Raw genomic sequence first — 25,972 nt, forward strand, 5'->3', positions numbered from 1 at the left:
GGATAATTGATGACTTGTTGACTTGTTAGTTAAAACATAAAGTCATCTGTTCCATATTCTGTTGTACTGATTGTGATGTGCTTTAATGCACCACAACAGGCACACCAGATGTTGTCTTTGTTAATGATGACTGGAGAGGAGTGGTTGCTTTGGACACATCATCTGCTTTGAATGTAAATTTTGGATGACCAGTTTTTGTTATGTTAGGTACAAGACCGAATGCACATGTGTGTGTGTGTGTGTGTGTGTGTGTGTGTGTGTGTGTGTGTGTGTGTGTGTGTGTGTGTGTGTGTGTGTGTGTGTGTGTGTGACTAAAGCTCCTTCTCATCCGCAAAGCTTTGTAGAGGAGAGAACGATACAGGAAGTAGATGTTGAGGGTAGGATGTAGGGAGGGACAGGAAATCCAAATATCTGATCATACAGTTTAGAAAAAATTATGCAAAAAACATTGTGTTTAATTTTCAGGATCATGTGCTTTGCTATGAACTAAATTTGCTGTATTACCTAAAAAGTGGTACCGTCCAAGAGTGTCAAAAGGGTTTGTATTTAACAAAAGTTTTCAAGGTGGTAAAATAAACATTTAGATCCTTTACTTAGTTAAAAGTCAGCTTAATTATGTGAACACAGAAAACATAACGTGCACTTACAATAGTAAATACACTTGTACAGTCACTGTGTATGCAGAATGGGCCATGTCAGAATTTTATATATTACATTTGTGTGGCTCAGTTGTTACCACACACTGTGCCTCACAGCCTCAGAACACAGGGAGGTGGGGCCTTCTTGTGTGCCTGGGAACTCCAACTTCCTCCATCAGTCTACAGATATTTATTAGATTAATTGGTGGTTCTGAAATGTTCTAGCGTATGTAAACTACATCATCTCTTTGTATTACCCTTGTGATGGATGTGGACCTGTTCAGGGTGTATCCCAATGCTTACTTATTAAGGATTGATGCACCCCTGGATTGATAAATGCTTAAGAAAATGATCAGTGTATAATATGTATGTCATTTTAATGATGTAGCTAAAGATAACTGTATTTTTATTCATACATTATCTATGGGGATAATGCTTTGGGACTGCAGATGGAAATTAGCTGATAGATAAATCTGATACAAGGCATCTTTTCCTTTTTATGTCATTATGTATTTTGTGCATGGTCCCTGAAATAAGACACAATGTAAAATAATAATAATAATTATTATACAACTTAATATATTAGTGGATTCATATTCTAAAGCCTACAAAAACAACAAACACCTCATATTTTAAAATAATAAAATGGAGTACAAAGTACAAAATTTGCCGACAACAACGACAACATGAAAACAATAGTCCTCCAAATTGGTATGGTGAGCCTCACTTTTTTTTGTTCTCCTTCTCATGACATGGAAGAATGACAGATTCAGGGAAACAGAGTCATGTTCAGCACAATGTACACTGAGATTATTACATTGTTGCAACAGCTTTTGTTGTGATTATAATACAAATGAAATCCATAAACACAAATTTGTAGCATTTATGTTTATGCCTAACAAGAGCATAATAATTCTTTTACAGCTAGCTACTACACTACCTTGTGGTTCAACATGTAAAAAATATAACAGTGTGGTGTACTTGGAAGATACTGCACAGGACCGACTGTTATAAAAGCGATTTTATAAGGAAAATTTGTTTGCGTTGAGGGAAGAAAAAGGACAGAGTTCAAGATAAGAAGAAGTTTGATATTGAGAGTGTCTCCAGAGCTGCCATGGAGAGTAGCTGGCCATTACTGAACTCCCATAAAGCTTTGTGTGCAAAGAAATGCTGAATGCTGAAATTCTAGTCTTTGAACAATACATTGTTTTCACAGCTCAAGTGAAACTCTCGTCAAATTGACTGACACACATTTTAGTTCTAGCTGAGAACAGTAAAAACAATAAAAAGAAAATAGACTGTCAGCCCACTCAAACTGTTTGACTGACATTTATAGCTTCAGTAAGCATAGTTCCTACAGAACTTAGCAGCGAGCACTTGCTATGTGATTTAAGGACATATGAAAAAATTATTTGTGACTGTGCCTCGGGTGGTGCTTGTAGAAAAGTATGTAAATACTGTAGAAATGCAAACAAAAAAGAGTTTCCATTGATCTCATTGTGTGCTGTGAGTAAGCATATAAAGAGCTGCTTGTAGCAAGGTGTTCAGCATTGTATAAGGTAGTTTTTTGGTTCCCTTTTACTATGACCATGCAGGTGTCTGTTTGATGGATTGTCTCTATCATCTCCTTTAGCTTCTCTGTCTACTCTAGTCTGTATTCTTCAGAAAATAATCAAAATTGCCTATTCCAGCTCATGCACACATGCTACAACTTTTCTCGGGAGTTCTTTCCTGCCCCACTCACCCACATTTCCCTACATATGTTACTTTGCAGAACATATTTGCTTCTTATGTTGACTGAAGCATTCCCAGTTCTCCACTGACAGAAAGTATTCCATGACAAACTATCAGATAAGAACTAAAAGTCTGAGTTTGCACTTGGCTATAGTTTTGAATAGGAATCTTGGTCTGCAAATTATTATTGCTCAGTTAAAAGCCAGTGGGGGAATATGGTAAACATGTGAGCAAACAATTGTGGGCAAAAATTGGTCTGTAAATTGTAATTTTTCTGAAATTATTCATTATGGTACCATGTCTGTAGTAGCAGGCTGATTACTACTAGGGCAGGATGGGTTACACACCCTTTTGTTATGGCCTCAGATTTTTAACCCGAGATAAATGAAAGGGCTCAAAAAAGCCAGGCTATTCTTCAAACTCAATCTCCTTAACCTCAATTAAAAGTGTTTCCCAATCAATTAACTGTATCCAAGATGCACTCACTGAGACTTTATATGGAGCAGCAATTTCCAAGATTCAAAGGTAAATCATCTGCATAAGAATTAAAAAAAATGTACAAAGAGAAAAAGAACAATGCTAGGTAGACCCTTATGGAATTTCAGATGTCATAACTGCTGATGCAGAGTAGTATTTCTCAATATTAACTAAAAAAAAAGTCATGAGTTTGATTTAAATTAGTTAAGAACCAAATCCTTGAATCCTTCAAAGTTTTCCAGGTGTTCTGTCTTAATGGGTTAATCATGATTGACATTGTTAAAATCAACACTTAAGTCCAGCAGAACTAAGAAAGCACAATCACCAGAATTAAAGGTCTGATAGATATTGTTCTCGTCTAGAAATAATAGTTGAATAAAAATAACGTTTTCTAGACTTTCAGCATAAAGTAGCAGTTCTGATATAGCCATTCTTAAAGAAGCAAGGAATTTTCTTCTATGAGAATGACTGTACTACTGTGTAAACACACAGGAACTATACTAAAAGCTAAACTTAAATTTATAATTGTAAGAACACCAAGATCTATCATATCAAAAGTTGTCCTTAATAAACCAAGATGGAAGATCTATTGCAGAGGTGGAGGGCGTCATGAGAAACCATGACTAACAACTGGGAAAAAGAAACAGTTTGAGAATTCCACTGGCAAACCAAAAGATTGACTCCAAGAATTAAAATATTTGCTCCAATAGTTTTCATTGTGTTTTATTGTGACAGCTTCAAACATCCTACCTGTTTCTTTTGTGTTTTTAGCCTAAAGACCTAAGATACAACTTTTGTGTAATGTAATTGTAGTTTTTCTTCTGGAAGCACAGCTGTTTGAATACATTTTTGATTTAATACTTAATGGTTAGTTCTCCAACACAAAAATGTTTTAACTTTACATAAAATCATGATTCATAATATCACACCTGATTCTCTGCTTTTTCCTTTATCCGGACAGAATACTGTCATCAAGACAAGTTGGCTTTATTGTCATCTGTGTTTCATTTTCAACTCGGTGGGTAAATACCTGTAATCAGCAGTCTAGGACGGTAAACTGGAGTAAGAGCCAAAGTATACTGCAGCTTTTTCTCTTTATTAAATGAAGACTTTTTTTAAAATTAAAGATCAATTTTGAATCAGATTGTAAGACTAAAAATTCCAATTCATAATAAGTGAGCATAACACGATATAATATTGCTGAATAAACTGGAATAGTTTCTTTCAGGGCTTGATTTAATCTCATCATATCTACTGTACAGTCATTTAAATTGCATCAGTTGACTAATGCAATGTTCCACTAGAATATAATTTATGTTTAAAAAAAGGAACAAAACTTGCTCAATACAAACACAGGAAAACGGGCTATGACTGAAGGACTTGCCTACTAGATTATTGCAAGAATGTAGGTTGGCCAAACAGTGAAAGTAGCTCTTGAATGTAACAGGAATGCAAAACAAGTAATTGGGACATAATTAATTAACATAATTAACATAATTTGTCATCCATCCATCCACCCCCCCCTCCTCTCTTTTACTGCACTGTTTATTCATTCTATTTATTTTATCTCTAAGCATTTTTAGTATATCTTTACAGACCGTTTGTCAGAATACAGTTCAGTTTGTACACCTGAAAAAGATTGCAATTTGTCTTTTCCATTTGTCATTCCTTCATTTCTTCAGGAATTGCTTCGAGTCTGTCCATTTATCGTTTATCACCTTTCAATTCCATCAGCTTTTTCTTTTCTAATGCAGAATCACATTTATTGTAATTCCAGTCTCATTATGGTTTCTCTCTGTTTTTCATATTTACTATGAAGTATGAACTACTGGATCTCAGAAACTGTGGTGACAGTTGAATGTAATATTTGTTCTTCTGTCTCTGTATTTTTTGAGCTACAAGCACAAAACTAGAGGTCTGTAAATTTATATTTCTGCTATTTAATTGGCGCGTAATTGCTGATACACGGTACATGAAGTTGCTAGACTGATTATATGTTGATGTACTACAGAGGAAGCCACAAAGGAAAGACAACAGGGTTACTTCCCATGGTAAACTGCATTTTCAGGTTTATCTGTGCTTGCTGTCATTTTCATAGTGACTTATGAAACTATTTAAAAAAGGTTTCTCTTTTAAATTCCTATTGCTCTCTTAAAGACCCACATGATAAATGTAATTCTTGGTTCTTCAAGGAGGTCCTTGGGGATTTTTTGTTAAATTGTCAGTAGAATTGTTGAAGTTACAGAGGACAGACATGAAGCGCTTTAATGTTGAGTCAGCTGAATTCCTGTGGGAGTCTTTGTTAAGAAAAAAAAAATTGAACATGGAACTCACCACTGAAGGTGCCCTGTTTTTATATTCTTCTCAGTTGCTTCAAATCCACTGAAATCAATTAAGTCTTTTCTAAAGCTTCTTCAACATCACAGGATGGTCACTGCTCTCACACACAAACCCTTTAATATTGATTTTATTTTTTCTTTTCAGGTACTAATGAATAAATATAACACATAGAAATTTACATTTACAACATTTGAAATGCATTCAAATCTATGAATTACATTTAGCCCTATTTTTAAATTCTTTACATTCTTTTATATCAGACTCCTTTAATTTGGATGATGTTCTGCTTTTGGAGTTTAAGTTCCTCATAATGTATCATGCACTGTGTGACGCAGGCAGGATTGGACGACCCAGAAGGCAAAACTAAACTCAAACCTCAGCTTTATTGCTGGACTGAAACGAATACAAAAACTTAACTGGAAAGAACAGGAACTAAACAAGCAGGCAGAACTCACAGGAGGAGAATGAAGAGGAATGCAATGCCAGACAGAGGGAGACACAGACACTAAATACACAAGAAAATCAGAGCAAAGAGGAAACACCTGGGACACACAGCTGGCAACAGTCTAATAGATGGGACAGGGGAAGACAAGCTGAGCATGACCCCAGGAACAGAGGGAGCGAGAGAGCAATGTACCAGAGAGGGCAAGGGGCGAGAAAGAGACACACAGACAACTCGACAAACACAAAGAGAAGACAGGACAGAGTTCTGTCCTCAACCCAACAGAACACCTTTGGGATGAACAAGTGTGGAGATTGTGAACGAGGCTCTCTCGTCCCACATCGGTGTCTGACCTCACAAATGTGCTTCTGGTAGAATGATCAAAAATTTCCATCTTCCCTAACAAAGAAAGATGTAACTTCAAAGGCCAAATTGCATTATATTTCTTCACATCAATATACAGGCCACAAGTAGGGGGGACGTGGGCCGTAAGTGGCCCCTGGTGGAAAATATTTAAATAGCCACACTAAGCATTTGTGACAATTTTTGTGGAGATTTTTTGTTAGGAATTTTTTGTAGTCATTTTTAAAGCAACAGTTTTATAAGATTTTTATCTGTCAAATAATGATTTCGATTGGCTTTCATGGATTCTTTTATCCAGAGCAGTTTACAATTGGAAATGTAACCATCAAAGATGAATCCCTAGGGACAATACATAATAGAGATGAGTGTTTAATGACTCTAAGTTGAATAAAGAGGCAGACTCAATTTGTGCTTTTGTTATTCAAACCAATAAATTGAAAACCCAAAGGTATCTTGTTAACTATATTGTTGAATTAGCCTAAAAGAAAACATTCTCAAAAAAGGCTTGTCATATGTCTTAATTCATCTAGCTCATGTTAGTGTTCAATTATCTCAGTTATCCACAGTTTGTCTTCATTCAAGTTGAGGATATTTAAAGGATTCAAGTAAAGTGGTGGAGGGAAGGGGGGGGGTGACATAATTTTTTATATCTTACATAGTCATTCCAGCTGAATAGCAATACATCATGCCAATTTTTGCTTTAATTTTGATTATTATGGATTATACTTCATAAAAATCACAAATTTGGTATCCCTAGTTGGTAGAATATTTAAATTCTGTTTTTACTAACAGTGTAAATACAGTGTTGATTGGTCAGTGCACACTATCGCACTCATGGGCAAGACTGCTGATGTGACAGTTGATCAGATGATGATCAATGACATGCTCCACAAGGAGAGTATGGCACAATGTGCTTTATCAAAGGGTTGAATGTGAGAAAGAAAGCGTAGTAGAAAAAGGTGCACTCGCAACTGGGATGGCCACAGTTGTGGTTCGATCATCAAGAAAAGATCATTCCTGAACAGTGTTGGTCAAGTTACTTGAAAAAAGTAATCAGTAACTAATTACCGATTACTTCCCCAAAAAAGTAATCCCGTTACTTTACTGATTACTTATTTTCAAAAGTAATTAATTACTTAGTTACTTAGTTACTTTTTAAAAACACGATTTACAACCTGAATAGGTGATAAAGCGATAGATCTTTCAGCCCAATTCTACTTTTTCTGCATAATCCATCATACAAAATGTAATCAAATGGAAAAGTCTCTTTTTAAAACTTGTTTTATTAGTTTTAATCTTTTAACTTTATGCATCAAGCAAAAATTTAATTATATGCACCATTCTCTGACTTGAAGAAATTAGTTTAACATTTAAACCTATTTTCTGCACATTCCAGCACATAAAATAAAATATTTTTTGTGTTTACACTCAGTCTTTCAAATAGATGCAAGTAAAACACAGCAGAAAATAAATAAAGTCAAATACTCAGCGGTCCTGTTGCTCTATTTTCACCTGTATAGCAGGAGTGGGGCAGGCAGAGGTTTACCCTGGTGCAGGTGTGCCGCAGCGGTCAGTGGAAGAATCCGCGAGTTTCTCTGTGAGTTTCCCATTACGTCGTAGCGCACTCGGTGCTTGTTTAGGGTTTTTTCGGTGTAAAAAGAAGTTTTCTTCCCACGCACAACGGACACTAATGTTTTTGTCACTTTTTATGGAATCAAACTCAAAGTAAGGTCAGTACTTCCACTCTTTAAACGCTGCACGCTCATACTCTCTCCCGCACTCGATCCATTGTTGATCTGCACACAGCTGTTGTCACGAACGTCGCACTCGCTTACGTCATTGTCATGAGACATTCTCTCAAAAAAGTCATGGTTTTAGTAACGCAGTAACGCAGCGTTCCTACGGGAAAGTAACGGTAATCTAATTACCGTTTTTGCAATAGTAATCCCTTACTTTACTCGTTACTTGAAAAAAGTAATCAGATTACAGTAACGCGTTACTGCCCATCTCTGTTCCTGAACTTGTGAGAGCTTCACAAAGACTCAGGCTTGTGTCATCACATCAAGCGTCATCATCCAAAAACATCTTCAGAAAAGGAACTACAACTGTTGCATTCCTAATATCAAGCCAGCCCTGAGCCAGAGGCAATATTAGCAGTGTCTTACCTGAGTTAGGAGAACAAGAACTGAGCTTTGCTATGAAGGAGGTTCTCAGATAAAAGTCATCTTTGCCTCTCATTTTGAAATGAAGATCATAAGTTTGGATGAAGAGTGGAAGGACACGGATTTAAAGATGTTGGAAGTCCAGTGTGCAGTTTCCGCAGCCAGTAATGATTCAGAGTGACATGCCATCTGCTTTTGTAAGGTGGTGTCCAAAGTCAACAAATCTGTCTACCAGGAAATTATGGAGTGCTTCATGCTTGCTTGTGTTGACGAGCTTTATGGAGGTGCTGATTTCCTTTTCCCAAAGCACATGTCCACTGTTCCGAAACTACTACTAAATGGTTTGATGACCATCTTATTATTGTGGGTTAGAAACATCTGGAAGCCCCACCTATTGTTTAACTCTACTTTTTAGAAGTTCTTTTCATGATTTGTCTTAGAAAATATTTTGTAATTTGAGATGCTTCTGATTTTCATGAGCTATAATCATGAAAAAGATATAAAATAGTTTGAATGAATACAAAATCTTTAGATAATTTAGATATGGTTGTCAGATCTGGATAAGGGTCAGCTAATGGTAGTTTGCCCATAATTCACTGTGACAACAAATGGGAAACTAATGCTGGCTAGTGAAATTGGGCATAAAAAGAATGCACTAATTGGACAAAGCTAAACTGAACAGCTGTTTCCAAGCACTGTTTTTTTTTTTTTTTTTTTTACTAAATCCGAAGTTGTTTTAAAAGCAAATCCTGTCACTTGGCAGCCCATTTATTTTGGGCTGTTATTTTAAAAGATTATCTTTAACTGTATCTTTTAACTGTAATAAACAAAACAAAAATCTACATGTACAAAATCACTAGTCAGATCTGCTGACATTGCTTAGACATTGATGACATTGGTTAAAAAACATCTTAATAGGCTTTTTTGCCCTGTGAATATATTTACCTTCACCTGAGCTGTTGTGGAATCCTTTGATGGGTTTAAATTCAGGCGTCTTTGAGTTTCAATTCTCTCCAATCTAATATTGTGAACACTGAACAAAAAAATGCAAATCTCTTACTACAGTGGTGTGAAAAAGTGTTTGCCCCCTCCCTGATTTCCTATTTTTTTGTGTGTTTGTCATACTTAAATGTTTTGGATCATTAAAGAAATTGAAATATTAGACAAAGATAGAAAAAGTGAACACAAAATGCATTTTCTAAATGAAGGTGCTTGTTAAGGGGGGAAAAAATCCAAACCTACAGTACATGAAAAAGCGATTGCCTCCTAAACCTAATAACTGGTTGGGCTACCCTTAGCAACTGCAATCAAGCATTTGCAGTCTTTAGCAGCAGGAATTTTGGCCCACTTTGCAAATTTGTTGTAATTCAGCCACATTGGGTTTTTGAGCATGAACTGCCTTTTTAAGGTCATGCCACAGCACCTCAGTGGGATTCAGGTCAGAACTTCCACTAGGCCAGTTCAAAGTCTTTATTTTGTTTTTCTCCAGTCATTTAGAAGTGAATTTGCTGGTCTATTTTGGATCATTGTCCTGCAGCAGAACCTAAGTGTGCTTCAGCTTGAGGTCACCAACAGATGGACTGACATTCTCCTTTAGGATGTTTTTGTATACAGCAGAATTCATAGTTTCAATTACTATAGCAAGTCTTCCAGGTCCTGAGGTAGCAAAGAAGCCCCAGAACCACCACCATATTTTACTGTTGGTAGGATGTTCATTCATGCTTTTTGGCAAATATGAGATGAGCATTGATGTTTCTTTTGCTCGTCACTGGTTTTCTCCTAAAGCCTCTCATATATGTCATTTTTGCCCAGTCACTTTCTTATTGCTGAATCATGAAGTCTGACCTTAACTTTGAAATGTGAAGCCTGCAATTCTTTAATGTTGTTTTGGGTTCTCTTGTGACTGCCTGGATGAGTTGTCAATGTGTTCTTGGAGTAATTTTGGTAGGCCGGTCACTCCTGGGAAAGTTCACCATTGCTTTGTTTTCTCCATTTGCGTATAGTCGCTCTCACCGTGGCCCGCTGGAGTCCCACAGCTTTAGAAATAGCTTTTTAACCTTTTCCAGTGACTTTGTTTCTCAGGTGTTTCTTTAAATTGTGGTGTGAAGTGTTGTTTTTTAAGATCTTCTAGCTTGCTTTACTTTCTCAGACAGGTTCTATTTAAACGATTTCTTGAGTTAACAGGTCTGGCAGTAATTAGGCCTTAGTGTGTTTAGTAAAAGTGAACTCAGCTTTCAAAAAAATGTGGTTAGTCACAGTTAATTCATGATTTAACAAGAGCAGCAATTACTTTTTCACATAAGACCAGGTAGGTTTGGGTAGCTTTTCTCCCGTAATCAATGAAACCATCATTTAAAAACTGCATTTACTCTGCACTGTAATGTAAATTTGTGGTCAACGATCTGAAGCATGTAAATATAACAAACATGCAAAACACCCTAGGAAATTAGGAAGGGGGCAAACACCTTTTCACGGCACAGTATAAGGGAAAGTGCCCTTAATAATACATTTTACATTTGAGTTTCTCACATTTGACTCAGTTTTGGGTCCAGCCTCAAGTGCCCATTGAGGAGCAGCAGTTTTTTCCCAGTTTTTAAAATGATTTTAGCCCCTGAGGTTGGCACTTTCTGATGTAAAATGGTAACTGCACAGAAGTTTAATCTGTGTAAGTCCAAGGTTTAGGCATACTAGAGTTACAGTCTACAGTGTATAACAGGAGGAACGTGAAGATGACATATCCCCGCGGCCTGTCTGCCCTCGACGGACAATGTTTCGCTCCGATCAGCAGATCAAGACCTGATCACTTTACATAGGGATGTATTGTAACCTCTGTAACTACACACACGTGTACACACCTACAGAATAGCTGGGGTTCAGGTCAGAAGCAGATATGCTGGAGTCTGCTGCCCATCATAGCTGCATTGATTTCCTTTCTCCTGCGTCAGGCTGTCTTGTCAACAGACTCCTCTAGATGAATTATTCACAGGACAGCTCTGCCAGGATCTGTAAATAAATACTTAACTAATATTGGCCTCTACAACCCACAGTGCTCAGCTTACTGTGAGGGGGGCTTTGAAGGAAAATGAAGACAGCAACGCAAAATTGGCCCTGAAGATAAGTTTTCATCCATCCTTGTTGGAATCTGTTAAGTGTTTAATCGCTGGCTTATTTGTGGTGATCTCAAACCGCAATAGTGTTTCCTCCCCTGATACTGTATAATCAGAGTCTTGGTAGAATTGATTACATGTATAGCGCTAATTAAATTATTAAGTCAAACAAACTGTAGCTTTGTTATGTTGTTGTTGTTTTTTACATCTCAATAGACTGCGCGAAAACTATTTTTCACATTAAAGGGAAACAGAAAAAAACAAATTATATTTCCTCGTCTTGCTGATCTTTCATAATTAGCAAGAGTTCGTAATGCTGATGAAATGTAACTTTGAAGGAAGCATTCCATCTAATGCAAGTTATTTTTAATATTTAGAAGAAGAAAAAACAAAAGTGTGACACATGTTTTCACACTCGAGGCACAAATCACTCTTCTTCACACTGTTCTTCACGCAATACTCAGTGGAGAAATGACCATATGGAGCAAAGTGTTAAACAACATTCACAGGCTTCTGTCTGTTCATCAGCCTTCGCACAGTGTGTATACCAAAGCAAAACCCACCTTGAGGCATTTTTGATGCTGTATCAAGCAAAAACAATATAGCAGGAAAAGAACATCATTAGACTGGCTGTAGAGTAGCTCTAATTACACTAATGGGCTCTCTTGAAATGTATCTCTCCCTATTTTTAGGTGTGTCTACAGTAAAATCCTCTTAGGAGCTTTGTGCAGCATATACAATAATAGTACACGCGATAATGATTAAATAGTGCCCTAACATAGACATTATTAAATAAAGCCCATTTCTTGACTACTTCAGAGCAAGCAGAGATGCTTCGCTCCAGTGGCTTTGTTACCAGTTCACAGAACAGCCACCTTTAGAGGCAGATCTCTGATAAGGCCAGGCAAGATGTCAGAAACCCATGATGTCTTTTTTTCAGATGTCTGACTCCTTAACCCAAAATGTTCACCATTCTTCCTATCTGACACTCTGTACACATGTGTATTTTGTCTACAGCCATGTAACGTTTTCTTCCACTTTCCCATAACTTCCTTTTATTCCAGTTTTATAGATTTTAGACTTCTGTAGCACTTTTTGTGGTCAATTTAAAACTTTAAAATTGCTTTCTTTTGTTACAGACAATAGATGTAGTAGAGGAACGATGAAGAAATGCAGTACACAGTCAGCCATCATGGAGAACCCAGAAATCTACTTCACACCAGTACAATCGTCCTCTCCCTTTGTGGCTTTTTATCTGAGTAATATGTAATACATAGTAAAATGACTGTGTTAGATTGTAGATTGTTTAAAAAAGGGGGGTGTGCAGTCATGTTATGATTGCCACGCTTCATAGGTTTAATCTTGCAGTGTGAAGCAGCAGGTCTTAACCCCGATTTGTGACCGTCTTTCATTTTATGAGCTTTGGATTAAAACATCTGCCATGTGGTGTATGCTACACATAACGAGGTTTGTAATAAGATCAGCCTGCGTGACACTGGGATCACAGCTATTTCTCTGTTACAAAGCCTCTTTCCTCTTTTAGACTTTCATCTGAGCAGACAGATTTTTTCTCTGTATGGATTTGGTGGACTGACAGAAGCAAAGGAGTCTTTTTCTTTCTGTCTTCTCAGTGTGCCACTCTCTCTCTCAGCGTCAAGCTTAACCATTTTGTAAATGCCATGTTAGAAAAGCATTGCATTGTCAGTAACATTTTTTTTGTTAGTGCAGCTGTGTACACTCCCTTCATGATGAATCAACTAAAAGTATCGTTTTTAGGATTCAAGTCAGTTTTTCGCCTTTCTATTGTGTTTAAACTTTGTAAGACTGCTGGCTTGACTGCATTTGTGCTGATATTGTATTGCTTTCAGCGAATGACCAGTGTGAACTTGCTTTTATGGCTTTTTTATGTGTGTGCACATTTGCGTTTAACAACAGATAAAAACAGATATAACAAGACACATTTTTCCTTTATGGCTAACAGTTGACAACAGACCCCCTGCTGAGATTTTAAGAAACTGGAAAGATGACTCAAAACTTACTTTAATCGCTTTGCACAGCATGAAGAGATTGTGTATGTGTTTTAATGTTTCTGTGTTGTAACTCACTGAGGATTTTGCTCCTTGTATATACCAAAGAAGCATAGATAATTTTTACCACAGTGTTGTCATGTCTTTGTGACTCGTTGAGGTAAAATCCCAGTCACACAGACCAGGTGGCCAGTTGGTGACCTCTGACAATCTCTGGTTTGTATAGTTGGCCAGGTTGGTGATTGAGAAGATTGTTCGGCGTCAAAATAAAGGTTGTCTTTCAAAATGCGTAGGTTGCAGCAGTCCAACTGGTCAAGGAATACACGTTTCCCTACTGATTGAAGGTTTCCAGTCTCTAGGCCTGTGTGACTGAAGCCTAACAAAGTACATTTTAACCCTTTATAATGAAATCTATACTGTGCAGTATGGCCAATTTGTGTCTTTATGTCAGTTCCAAATAAGAAGTTGGAGTTCACTGCCGCTCTCTATGTAACGCAAAAGCATAAATTCCTCACTGAAAAACTGAAACACTACCTCAGTGCTTGTGAAGGTAAGTTCCTTAGCAGTATGCTGGACTGCACATTATCTCAAGAGCTCATATAGTCCTCTGATGCAACAAGGTAATAACCTGGGATACATTTATTCCTTTTTGATGGAGAAGAGAAAAAGGGACTAACAAGTAAACGTATCTGTTAGTAAAGAGGAAAAGTCTGTGTGCAAAAAGTTATAGAGCAAATTTGTTCAGAAAGGATAGCAGCATGTCTACAAGTGAGAATGGCAAGTGAATGCTTTTCATTCAGCATGACGTCAAAAAAATTTAAATTTTTGTAGGCCTAAGGTATTTCTGTCAAGTTGTCTAAAAGTTAAACATTTTGTTGCCCAGTGTTAAAACATACAGGGAGCTGAAAAACAGTGACGATACAAAGAGAGAGATATAATTGCTCTGGGGGATTGTATCCGCATTCAGCCACTACTGGGGAGATTGGTGACATCCACCATATTGATTAGTGCATTTAATGCTAACACACACACACACACATCTATGCTGGGATAGCACAATGTGATTCCATAGCCACTCTCCCAGTTCCAAACCTGATATGCTTTAGCTAATTCTACACTTCTTTTCTACTTCTTTCTTCTACTGATGTTTCTCTGTCTTCTTTACTTTACACTTTCTTTCTAACTGTATGTTCTGTATAGCTGGTCTCAAGGTGACATAGAGAAAAACCTATGTTAAAAAGAAACTTTCAAGTTCATCAAATTGTATTTAAGTCAGTTGCTGGAACGTAAACTCCATGCGTGGACATTACACATGACTTTTTTAGCGGTTTTGAAATGAGGCATAATGTGGGAGGAGTCAGTCTGAAAGCTCATATTGTAACAATGTTTATCACAAAGGCAACCCACCCTAAAGTGTTCCCTACTTTACCCTCTCAAATAATTTATGCATCATTCAGTAAGACTTCAACCAAAATTGTTACAGTATGCAGCAGCACACTGTATGAATTGAGGAGTGGACCCAAAATCTAGACACAAAGGAACATGAGACTAAACTTGCATATTAACAAAAGGCGAGCCTTTTAATGTGGCTGGTAAAAAGGTGCGAAAACAAAAGGCACATGCACACTGGGGAGAAACTAACTAGAACTAAACTGTGAAAACTGAATGCTGAACACAAAAGACAAAGAGCAAACCCTTGAATGTGGAAAATCCTGGCGACATGGAAACATGTCTCCTGACAAAGACTGAATGAGAAAACACAAACTAAATACACACAGGAGGATAATGAGGGAACGGGGAACAGGTGGGAACACAGCTGGGACAAATCAGACCTAAGGAGACAAGGGGAAGCAAAACTAGACACACTGCACATAGGACAAGGACTTTCACAATAAAACAGGAAACAGAATGGAATGTAGACATGACAACACAAACTTCATAACATAAGACACACAAAACATGAAACACATAAAGTTAAACTTAAATATAGGGGAAGAAAACACAGGGGGAATCTAATAAACCAATGAATTTAGCTAACCTAACGAACTTAAACATAAACATTGACATCCAAATAAACTAAAACTTAAAACGCTGGGTTAACAGACCCGGGAATGTTACAAAAGTGACTGAGGCCTTAAACTCATCGGGAAGGTGAAGTCCCAAGCCCAGGATCTGAGCACTGTTTTCCCCCAAACTTTACTACAGTCACACCCTGCTGGCCATCAGAAAGAATGCAGGGTTTGGGTTAACTTTTCAAACTTAAAATGCATTCATCTTTTACACAGAGATGCAGGGACTAGATTGCCCTTAACAGTAGAGGTATTTTATTTGTAGACAGCAGCAACTTACTACGTTACGTTAAGGTTTGTCGCTTTTTAGGGTGCACAAGCTGATCCAAAAACTTGAACCATGAAGCAAAACTAGTGTCAAACATGTTCCGGTGTGTTGTATTTTCCCTGCTTTTGTTTAAAAATCCAACAAGTGCAAATTATCTTTATTTCCTAAAAGACCAATCATGTAGTCCAGTCATGATGAGGACAAGCATGCCGAACATCTGAACAGCGGAAGACGTTTGAAGTTATTCACTGTAACATTTGTGTGTAGCTGGCAATGAAAATCACATGAATGCTAATGTTATGATATCTGATCTTGAGCTATTTTGTGAGCAACAAGTGAAGTCTGCAATATGACTAAGTTAGGGGTCAGGCACCTGACTCTACTTTGCAGCCGGATTCATATTGACTCAGCTGTCACTGTGACATACAGACCTCTCATGCATTTGTTATGCAGATGTCAGGACCCTTGCTCACAGTATGACTGCCTCTTTCCTCTCTGCCTCCCTGGTTTGGTGAACCCTCCTCCTATATTAATGACATGTTGATAAAGAGCTCTCCCATTACACCCACACCCATCTTTAACCTTGATGCTGATCTGTGTTTGTGTGCGTCTGCCCTCTGTCATCACTCTTCTATTATTTACCACGCGTCTCTGTCTGGGAAGGGCTTGTGTGTGAGGCTAGCAATCGCTTCTAGGTAAACAACCACTGCCAATGACACGAATGACCCTCACACACACAAACGCACACACACACATACCTTACTAACCTCATCCCTTCTCTGACCACATCTCATTTCAGATCGATATGTTTTAAGCGAGGCCTCATCCGCCTAAAACAAACTTTGCTTGCATGGCTGCTGTGTGTGTTTGTTTAATTTCATGGAGGATGCAGGTGTCATTTTCCAGGTCAGTCTATGGTGCCCTTTAGGTTGTCTTCAGGTGACAGTGAGAGATATCCATCCTCTCTATCTGTGACACCTCAGTATGCCTGCATGTCTCTTTCTGTAGCCAGATTAGCTGCTTCAGGGTTGGGTATAGATTTGTTTACATACATGCACACAGACTTTACATATAGAAGACTCATTTTAAAGCTACCTATATGTATAGATCTTTTGGCAGTGTTATAGAAAATCAGCCCTATGGGTCTAAATAATTATTTTTTTCAATCATAAGACACAAGCAATACTCTGTGAGGTATTTTACTATCACTTCCGTCATTATTTAAGTTTATAAAATTGAACTGACCCTTTTTACTTGTTTCCCTGTAACTCATCCAGTGCAACTGCCTTATTTCCTTCATATTTGTGTTGCTGTCACATGTTCAAAAAGGAGGGAAAATGCACACATAGACCATTACATTTAATAGGGAGACACATATGCTCAGTTACTACAGAATGAATGACCAACAAATCAAGAAAAACTCATATTTAATCAGTCATTCTTCAATACTTCCCTAATTACCCTTGATTTAAGACTTTATTATTGATAATGATTTTCTTCTACTGTAGAACGGTCTGGGAGATACTAAATAATTGAATCATTAGGTAATGAGTAATTCATAATTAGCGGTAACGTGATTATCTCCCCATTTTCTTTATGAGTTATTCCTTATTGACTCTAATTCAAACACTGAGCATCAACTGTTCATTCATTACTAATTACTCCAACATTTCTTATTCTTTGTGGCACCTCGAGTAAAGTGAATCATATTTACTAGTTTCTTAGTTCTTCATTATCTTTACAGAAATCAGAGACACATAATTAACTAAGTCTGGATTAATGAATGAGTAGGTGTACTTCTGTGCCACGCAGTGTGGCGTTACATTATTATCAACTAATGATTGATTATTTTAATATAGATCTTGACTGAATAATTATTGCTTATTGTATAATCCTGGATCAGGAATTATCAGGGTGTGATGAGTGTTTCAGGTCAATCTTTTTTTATTTTCAATTCTTTTATTTACTCATTCTTTCATAATTACATGTTACTGTTTTCCTTATTGTAAAGCAATAATGAAAAAAAGAATCTACCCACAGTCTGCATCAATGATATCATGACTTAAAAAAAATATCCACACATGATTAAACTGTTGATACAGCCTAAGGCATGGTGCTGTAGACAGACAGACAGACACTTTATTTAAGGGAAATTACTGTGTTATAGCAGCAGGATAAAGAATAAAAACACTACAGTTTACAGTAAATAAACAAAGTTAAAGTGGAGGAACATAGTGAGGGCCTTATGCTGTAAGAGCATGGAAATGTAAATATACAAAGTGATTTTAAATTAAAGAAGAGTAAAAAAAAATAAGGCTGGGATTGTGCAGCAGAGTATTAGGGTAGGGTGTTTGAGCTTAAAACTACTGATAACCTAGCAGCAGCTATTTGCAGCCAACCTGACTTGTGTCTGATGTTTTTTTTGTTTTTGTTTTTTTCACCAAAGCACACCAAAAGAAAATATAAAGCATCTATTATCATTTTTTTTAAAATGTGACAAATTATCACACATCAATGATCATGTTTCATTCTGAGCTGAGCTTTGACGAGAGTTCAGTTGTATATAAACCACAGTAGTGCTTCAGCGCGAACATTTTAATTGAGATGGTAAAAAAATTGTAGGCCTTGTAGCTTTAAGGTTTTTAGCTGTATTTTGTGAGTCAAAAGTAAAAGCATCAGAGACCTTGGTGTTTCCATAGAACACAAACCAACATTAAAACTTTAAAGCACCTGAACCTGAATACTGTATTCTCTTTGAGGCCCACTCCAAGAGCAAAAGAGACATTAACAACGACCCTCACTAATGCTAATCTTCAATAGGATTGTTTGTCCATTCATATCTTTACTGATCATGTTTTTCATCTACCTTCTTGTCTCCAGTGTTTTTCAGACAAACAAAAGATACACAATAAATTAGTTTTATTATGCCAATTCCAATTAAAAACTCACAAAGACAGCTTTAATTAAGCAATAACTCTTAGAATCTGATATGTATTTGATATGAAGACTCACACAGCGACCTGGGAAGATAGCCGGGCTGTGGATTACTCAGAAAAAGAGACTAAGTTAGTTATTGTGGACAGTTTTTATGTGCTCCACCTACTGTACAACTCTGCATAAATCATGTTTTTAGCTTACACAATGTGTGTGTTTGCGTGAAACCGTCTGTGTTGACAAATGGTGTCCATGTGGACTGATGTGTGGAACTGCTTGCTGGCTATGGTCTATACTGAGCAGAAACCACAGGTAGTACAGAAAACTGCTAAACATTTGATGTTTGAAGCCCCAAAAAGCAGAAACATCACCATCATCAAACTTATGAAGAGGATTTCCTTATCATCACTGGAAATAATAATACAAAATTAGATAAACATTTCCCTAGAAAAAACACAAACAGTGTTTGACTTTTAAAATTGCTGTTTTATTGAGTAGTGCTTTTGAAATATTGAGCTTTTTTTAGATTTACAATAAAACAATTAGACCCCTGCTTCCATGATTATTTGTAATTATTATTTTGTTTGCTTATACATTTGTTGATTGCATTGCAAACCCAATGCTATAGAATGTAAGAATCTAAGGCATTTCTTCCAAACCAAATAGCTTTAAGCTGGTGTCAGATTCAGCATTCATAATGTGGCTTCCAACTAAGCTTTTGTCTTTGCTAATTGGAAGAAGAAAATATGATTAGATTTGAGATGAGGAATCAATTTATACTGTATATTTCTTTCACTGAGTGTTGAAAATGTTGAAATATGCAATGTACACATCATTAATCAGTCTTTTTTTTATTTCAGCAGTCATTAGTAAGACTTCTTCACCCCTAAGCCTTTTTGCATGCCTGGAGGAGGCAGTAACGCTTTGTAGTGCGTTACTGCTCTTTGTAGATTTACACAACTCAGTTACACAACTCAGATCATCAAGATATATGTGAATGTTTCACAAGCTCTTTTGGCTCATTTCCATCCCCTATACTGACAGTATATTGTTAATACTGTCCTTATTCTAGACAATACGTTTTTGTAAATTCACAGCATGACGCAGTATATGACCTCCTTATCCTGCACTAAACTGCCTTGTATTTTATGCAGCCTTTAAATAACACAGTTAGCACCCTAATTTCTGTTGTTTGACATTTTAGTGGTAACAAAAACACACACAACTTCAAATCGTGGGCAGCACGGTGGCATGGTGGTTGGCCTCACAGCAAGAAGGTCCTGAGTTTGACTTCACCATCTTGCCCAGGCTTTTCTGTGTAGAGTTTGCATGTTCCCCCATGTTTGCGTGGGTTCTTTCAGGGTACTCCGGCTTCCTCCCACAGTCCAAACACATGCAATTAGTGGGGTTACGTGATTCTAAATTACCCATAGGTGTGACTATGAATGGTGTCTTTCTCTCTGTGTTAGCCCTGCGACAGACTGGTACCAACTACCTGTGGTGGTTGAAGTAGGCTCCCAACCACCCACGACCCCTTAAGGATAAGTGCAAGAGAATGGATGGATTGATGGATGGTGCAAATCCAATATCTGACTTAAAACTTCTAAAGGGAAAAAAGTGAGCTTACATGTAAGTTTAAAATTTTCAGTTTTGGGATTGTCACTGAGCAGTCTTACCTCTCCAGATAAATTTCCTTCTTCCTCTTCGCATCTATCTTTCATTCTTTTGTCTTTCTGGGAAAAACAGCACCTGTAGCTCTACCTAGCAGATACACTGTGTAACAAACTGCACAAAAACAGTTGATGTGTTTGCTGATGTTTGTTGAGAAAGGAACATTGTAAATGACAGGTCGCTTAAAAGCATTATGCCATTTATGCTCCCTTAGTGTTGTCTCTATTTAGGTCCAAAGACCTTGATGTGTAGAAGTCAGGCAATGAGTGTGAATTAATAACTTTCCCCAAATGTGTCCCCAGATCTGTTTACTCTTGCATGGAGCTTACATGTCTTTCCATATCTTAGCTCAATGTATCACCACTGAGCCAAATTATGCACTGGCAAAAGACAGTTTATCAAATAAAATGTTTCTCTAGAAGATTTAATTGTTTGCACAATGTTTAAGTAGTGATATCACATATTGCTGGCATATTATACATACATTACACAGATTTATACCTTAACTGAACTGAAAACAATGCTAATTGTAAAATATGTGGTCTCATAAAATGTCATCAAAGAGATTTATGTCCACTAACTATGTAAATGTCCCAACTAACATTTTTTTCTAGGAAGAAAGTTTTACTTTTTAACCCCTGCTTTTCTGCATTGTTTCTTCATCAGTGTTTATAATAAGTCTCTTAGTTGATATGGACTATTAGTAACAGCATTTAGCCCGTCACCTGCTTTTCTAGCTCTTAGCCATCACAATTTTTTACTGCTCTGGATGCGTGCTACAGTAATTAGATGGACAAGTTTAATAAAACAAGTTACCCTCCAAAACATAAAAATATAAGCTCTGATTACTAGACACAAAGAGGAAGTGTGACTTACACATATTTTCTTTAACATAACGATGGAGAAACTTAATGTTCATAATATAAATATTAACTCACTGTCAGTCTTGACATCAATGCAAAACTATGGTCTTTCAGACAGTTATTTATTATTATGTAAGTTTGATAAAGTCAGTCTCACCTACCAGCAAAGTTTTTTGGCTTATGTACTGTAAAAAACAATATTGGTGAAAATATAAACCTGCTAAATCAGGTCAGTGCATCTCTTGTCATCAATGATGCCAGACAAAGTTTCACTTTTGCTGTTGCAGTTTTATTCATCAGGCAGTCGCAACATGAAGCTTTTTTATTTTTTTACACATTTTTTTAAAACCTTTATGAGGTGTCTAAATATCAAGTGATGATATAATGGCTAAATGATCATTTAAGCATTATAGTCATGACAGAGCAAAGACTGCTGAATTTTCATGGGATCTTCTGGTTTATATGTGTTGATTGCATTGCGAAGCAGGAACCAGATCCTCCGTTAAACTGCGCTCTATGACATCTCATCATCAAGGCGAGCAACATCTCCATTTATTAGGCTGCCAATACCTTGCATCCAGGCAGGCACATGTCTGGCAGAAAACACCAAGATTTGAGAATTTAAAAAAAAAAAACAACCAAAAATCCCTTTTTCTTAATTTATAATCACTAACAGTAACTTTTTAGAGAAGTTTTAGAGAAATTCCTTACCTAATCACTCCCTTAGCCAGCCTCTTCAGTCTGTCTGGGTATTTGCTTTCTACAAAAAGGTTGAAAGTTAAAAAGTTGTCACCACATAAGAATAAATACAGATATACTGAAAATAATGTTTTTATGATGCTGATCAATTAATCAGCAGCAGCAACTGTATTTTCAGTTTTAACTATATAGTTTCTTATTGGATATTTTAATAGAACATTTTATAAAGACAGCACATTCATTCAGACATTCCAGTGTCCACATATATGGCACCATTTTATGTGTGTGTGTGTGTGATTGTGTGTGTGTGCGCACCTCCTCCACCTGATTCAGTAATTTTCTGTCTCTCTCTATATATCTATATATCTATATTTGTTTTGGCAAATATTTGAAATTAATACATTCAAAACAATCTTGTTATTAGTGTCTATAACTGTATTAGAATGAGTTAGAAAATAAATTAGTTTAAAAAATTATGATTTTTCCCTTCAACAATTATAGAAAAACAAGTGATAAAAAAACAAACAAAACTGAAATACATTTACTTTTTTAGTGAATTTAGTGAATTGCTTTTTTTTTTACAGTGGTTTTGCCAAAGACCAAACTTATTCACTATTTAGGTTGACTCAATACAGATGGGATAAGCACTTTTTTCAATCAGAGCTATCTAGAGGAAATGGCGGTGGTACAATCTTCTAACTGGTGAACATGTTCTACTCTTTTAGTTTCACCACAAGTTCAAGAAAATCCACTGTAAAAAAGAGGGAATGTGTGATATTTCCAAAGGTAAATTATTGATAGCCTTAATATTGACCTTAACTGTGAATATACGTTTTGCTGTCTTTATGCAGCTTTACCTCTAAACCTCCGTAAACCGTTTCGAAACCCCCAACGAAATCGAGGCTCCACGGGTTCAGCCATGAACAGGACCAGTGTCAACACAAGAAAGATCACAACACTCTTCATCCTGAAACACAAAAACGTATTGCAATAATTATATCAAGGATCAAAGTCATTCTTTAAATGATCTCTTAATATGCATAAATACATATTACACATATGTATATATATGTGTGTGTGTAATACCAGCTTTCATTGCAAAAGTTTCTCTTTATAAATAAAGTTGTTCTATTATTTACCTAAGATTAAGTGTTAGAGATGGTAAATTGTTGTGAGAAAAAGTGAGCAGACTGAGATCAGTCTGAGTGTATCTGGGCCTTTTTAATGGAAGCAGTGGCAGGAATGGGTGGGGGGGAATAGCTATTATCAGCTCTAGTTTGTTATGTTGTAATGTTTCGTACTCTGCAATGTATTTTGCAACAACAGATAACATTTTGATCTAATGAGAACTTCTTCTGTCACTTCTCTACGGTCAAAGTTTACAGAATAATTCGTCTGTATGGAAGTGGTTTGGCTAAATATGTGAAATGGCCAAAAAATAGAGAAAAAAAGTGAACTTGGCAGAAAACCATTCTTGTGTAAACCTGGTGATAGCTGGTTTTAACTGTTAAGCAGTTTTAATGTTATGAGAACGTAACAAAGAAGGGTTTGTATATTTTAAGTATTCTTCCTGTGCCTACTGGCAGTTGAACTTTTATTTTAAAAGTGTGTATACTACAGAAAGAAAATCATTGTTTACATACTCGCACATTTGTACTTCAATTCAAAAAAGGTAGACTTTCATATTCTCTGTATTCATTACATGTAAACTGGAATATGTCATGCTTTTTGTTTTAATATTAATGATTATGGCTTATTGTTAATGGAAAGTCAAAGTTCAGTATTTCAGGTTATTAAAAATTTTAATTCTGAGTCTGAGTAAAACTGCTATTTAGACAAATTGCCATCTATCTCTCAGCCTGGTTCAACACATGCATCATAATCATAGGGACTGCTGACTTGACAGATGAGAATCACTGACGTCCTCCACAAGGAGGGTACCAGAAAACCAAAGAAGGTCATTGCTAAAGAGCTTGGATTTTCACAGGGTGCTATATCAAATCATATTTATGGAAAGTGGACTGGAAGGAAAACGTGTTGTATGAAAAGGCAGAGTAACAATAGGGATCGCTACAGTCCTGACATAATTGTCAAGAAAAGTTCATTTATTTGTTTTATGAAATAAAAATCCCTGTCACCCCTTTCCTTTAGCAGTAGTATTAGTAAGTATTTCATGCCTTATTTTACATTCAGGGTGTTGGCAACATATCATTTGGTTTTTGCATTCCAATTGAATAAGATAAAAAAAAAAAGTTTTTGAAATAGAGAAGGCAGTCTTTTTTTGTTTGTTTGTGTGATTGTTTTATGCAACTTTTGTGAATTTTGGATTTACTGACAGGTGTATATAATGCCTATTGGCACTGAATAATTCCTAAAGACTTCAGCAATAAACAGATATGCATTGAAAGACTGTTTACTAAAATTATCATACACTGTTTTTCCTACCAAAGTTAATTTAATCATTGGGCAAAAATTATTAATTATTTTGAATAATAACCACAAACAAAGTTTTGCTTTTTGCATTGCAGGTTTTATTCATGTGGACAGTTTGCAAATCAAGCCATTTTACATTTTTGAAAATTTGAGCTGTAGCAAAAATCACTACATTTCAACGTGTCATGCAAAAATCAGACTACTTTTATATTGCTATGCTGCATTTTTCAAACAGAAACCCTTATCCCGTAATTCTTTGTGTCTTCAGAACAAATTTGTCCCTGATGTAGGTTGGGCTTGATCAGTATCTGCTTGTTGGTTTCTGTATGTTGTGAAATTGAGATGAGAAAATGAAAATTAGTGCAGAAGGAATCATTCAGTTGATCAGCAGTGATCCATCAGAAGAATACTTATTCACAAAGAATATATTTTTCTAATAATTTTAGACTAAAATTCAGAAAGTCATAGATTTTAGCTGCTTTGTGTTATCTGAAATATTAAATTAGTTGGACATAGCCCAATTTACTTCAGTATGAAATGCCCTGATAATAGACCTAATGAAGGTGGACCATTTTGTTTTGTTTTTCAGCTTTGAATATGTCGTTTACAGACTTTAGGTTTTAAATAGATGAAATCAACAAAATGAACAGCCTGATCACAATTAGTTACCTGTTGTTCATTTTCTTGGAGTTTCTGTGTGCTGATATGACAGAGACAAAAAAGATACAAAGCAACAGTAATTAGTATGTTCGTAATTTTTTTTCTTCAATTTATAATTATGGAATAAATGTTAGTTTTTGAGTGTAGCTGCTATAGAAAAGTGACAGCATCAACATTTGTGGAACCTGCATTGATTCCCTACATGTCTCAGTTTTACTATATAACCCCACTGAGTACTGAATACTCTATGACCAATGGCAAAATAAACAATGCATATTATATTCAATATTCCAACACCACAACTTTTTCTGGCTTTTTTCCCCCAAGAGTTTAGTTTTTTGGAGTTATCATTGAATCATGATCAGTTGTGATTTACCTTTCCATGCTGCTTTGCCACCTTTGTATGCTTCTTTTAAACCTCCCCAGATAGATTGAAGCCGCTTAAAAAAGCACTCTCCTGGTTCGGCCATGAGGACAACCAGGGACAACACAAGAAAGAGCATAACAAACTTCATCCTGCAAAACAAAAATATATCAACACCTATAACGTTATAAATGTGAGCCCCTACCATACTCTTTCACTGATAGCTTGTTCCTCAATGTGTTTTACATTTCAGAATAAATCTTACTTGTGTCACAATACATGTTGAGTTTACATAACCGACAGATTTTGCATTAAGTAAACATGAAATGTCGTTTACCTGAACAGATGGAGTCCAAGTCAATATCTGCAGAGATCTAAACTTTTTAGTGGGGGGTTTGGTTTTAGTGGTTACACTCAGTTTCTCAATAATAGGTGGGAACCCAGTACTATTGCACTACATATATCATTTTGGGTAGGAGGTGCTCTAAAATGTTTTCAACTTGTGAGAGAGTTTTTTGAGTCATGAGACAGCTTCCATTAACCAATGAAATGAAAACAGAGCTGTGTTCTTAAAATATACACATTTCGAGCTAAACACCCAAAAAAAAAGATGCACAGTATTATAATACTATGCATCTTCAAAACAAAAAGTTGCCTAATGAAAAGTAATTGAAACAGCAGTTTAATTTTCTAGCTTGAATCACTAGGGTTTATTATAAAT

The 25,972-nt window shown here is 36.3% G+C and overlaps 1 protein-coding gene and 1 long non-coding RNA gene across 2 annotated transcripts in view; one reads left to right on the forward strand and one right to left on the reverse strand.

Annotated features, from left to right (window-relative positions):
• Window positions 1-25,972, forward strand: part of LOC146372038 (exostosin-1) — a 291,065-nt gene that overhangs the window by 117,405 nt on the left and 147,688 nt on the right. The gene's annotated exons all lie outside the window — the stretch shown is intronic.
• Window positions 24,326-25,402, reverse strand: LOC146372039 (uncharacterized). The gene is made up of 3 exons (XR_014802744.1): window positions 25,264-25,402; window positions 24,897-24,927; window positions 24,326-24,549 (listed from the first exon to the last, which is right to left on the reverse strand). It is a non-coding gene; the product is annotated as an uncharacterized LOC146372039 (long non-coding RNA).

The sequence above is a fragment of the Perissodus microlepis genome, chromosome 15 (genome assembly GCF_051167445.1).
Source record: "Perissodus microlepis isolate ML-2025 ecotype Zambia chromosome 15, ASM5116744v1, whole genome shotgun sequence".
Lineage (NCBI taxonomy): Eukaryota > Metazoa > Chordata > Actinopteri > Cichliformes > Cichlidae > Perissodus > Perissodus microlepis.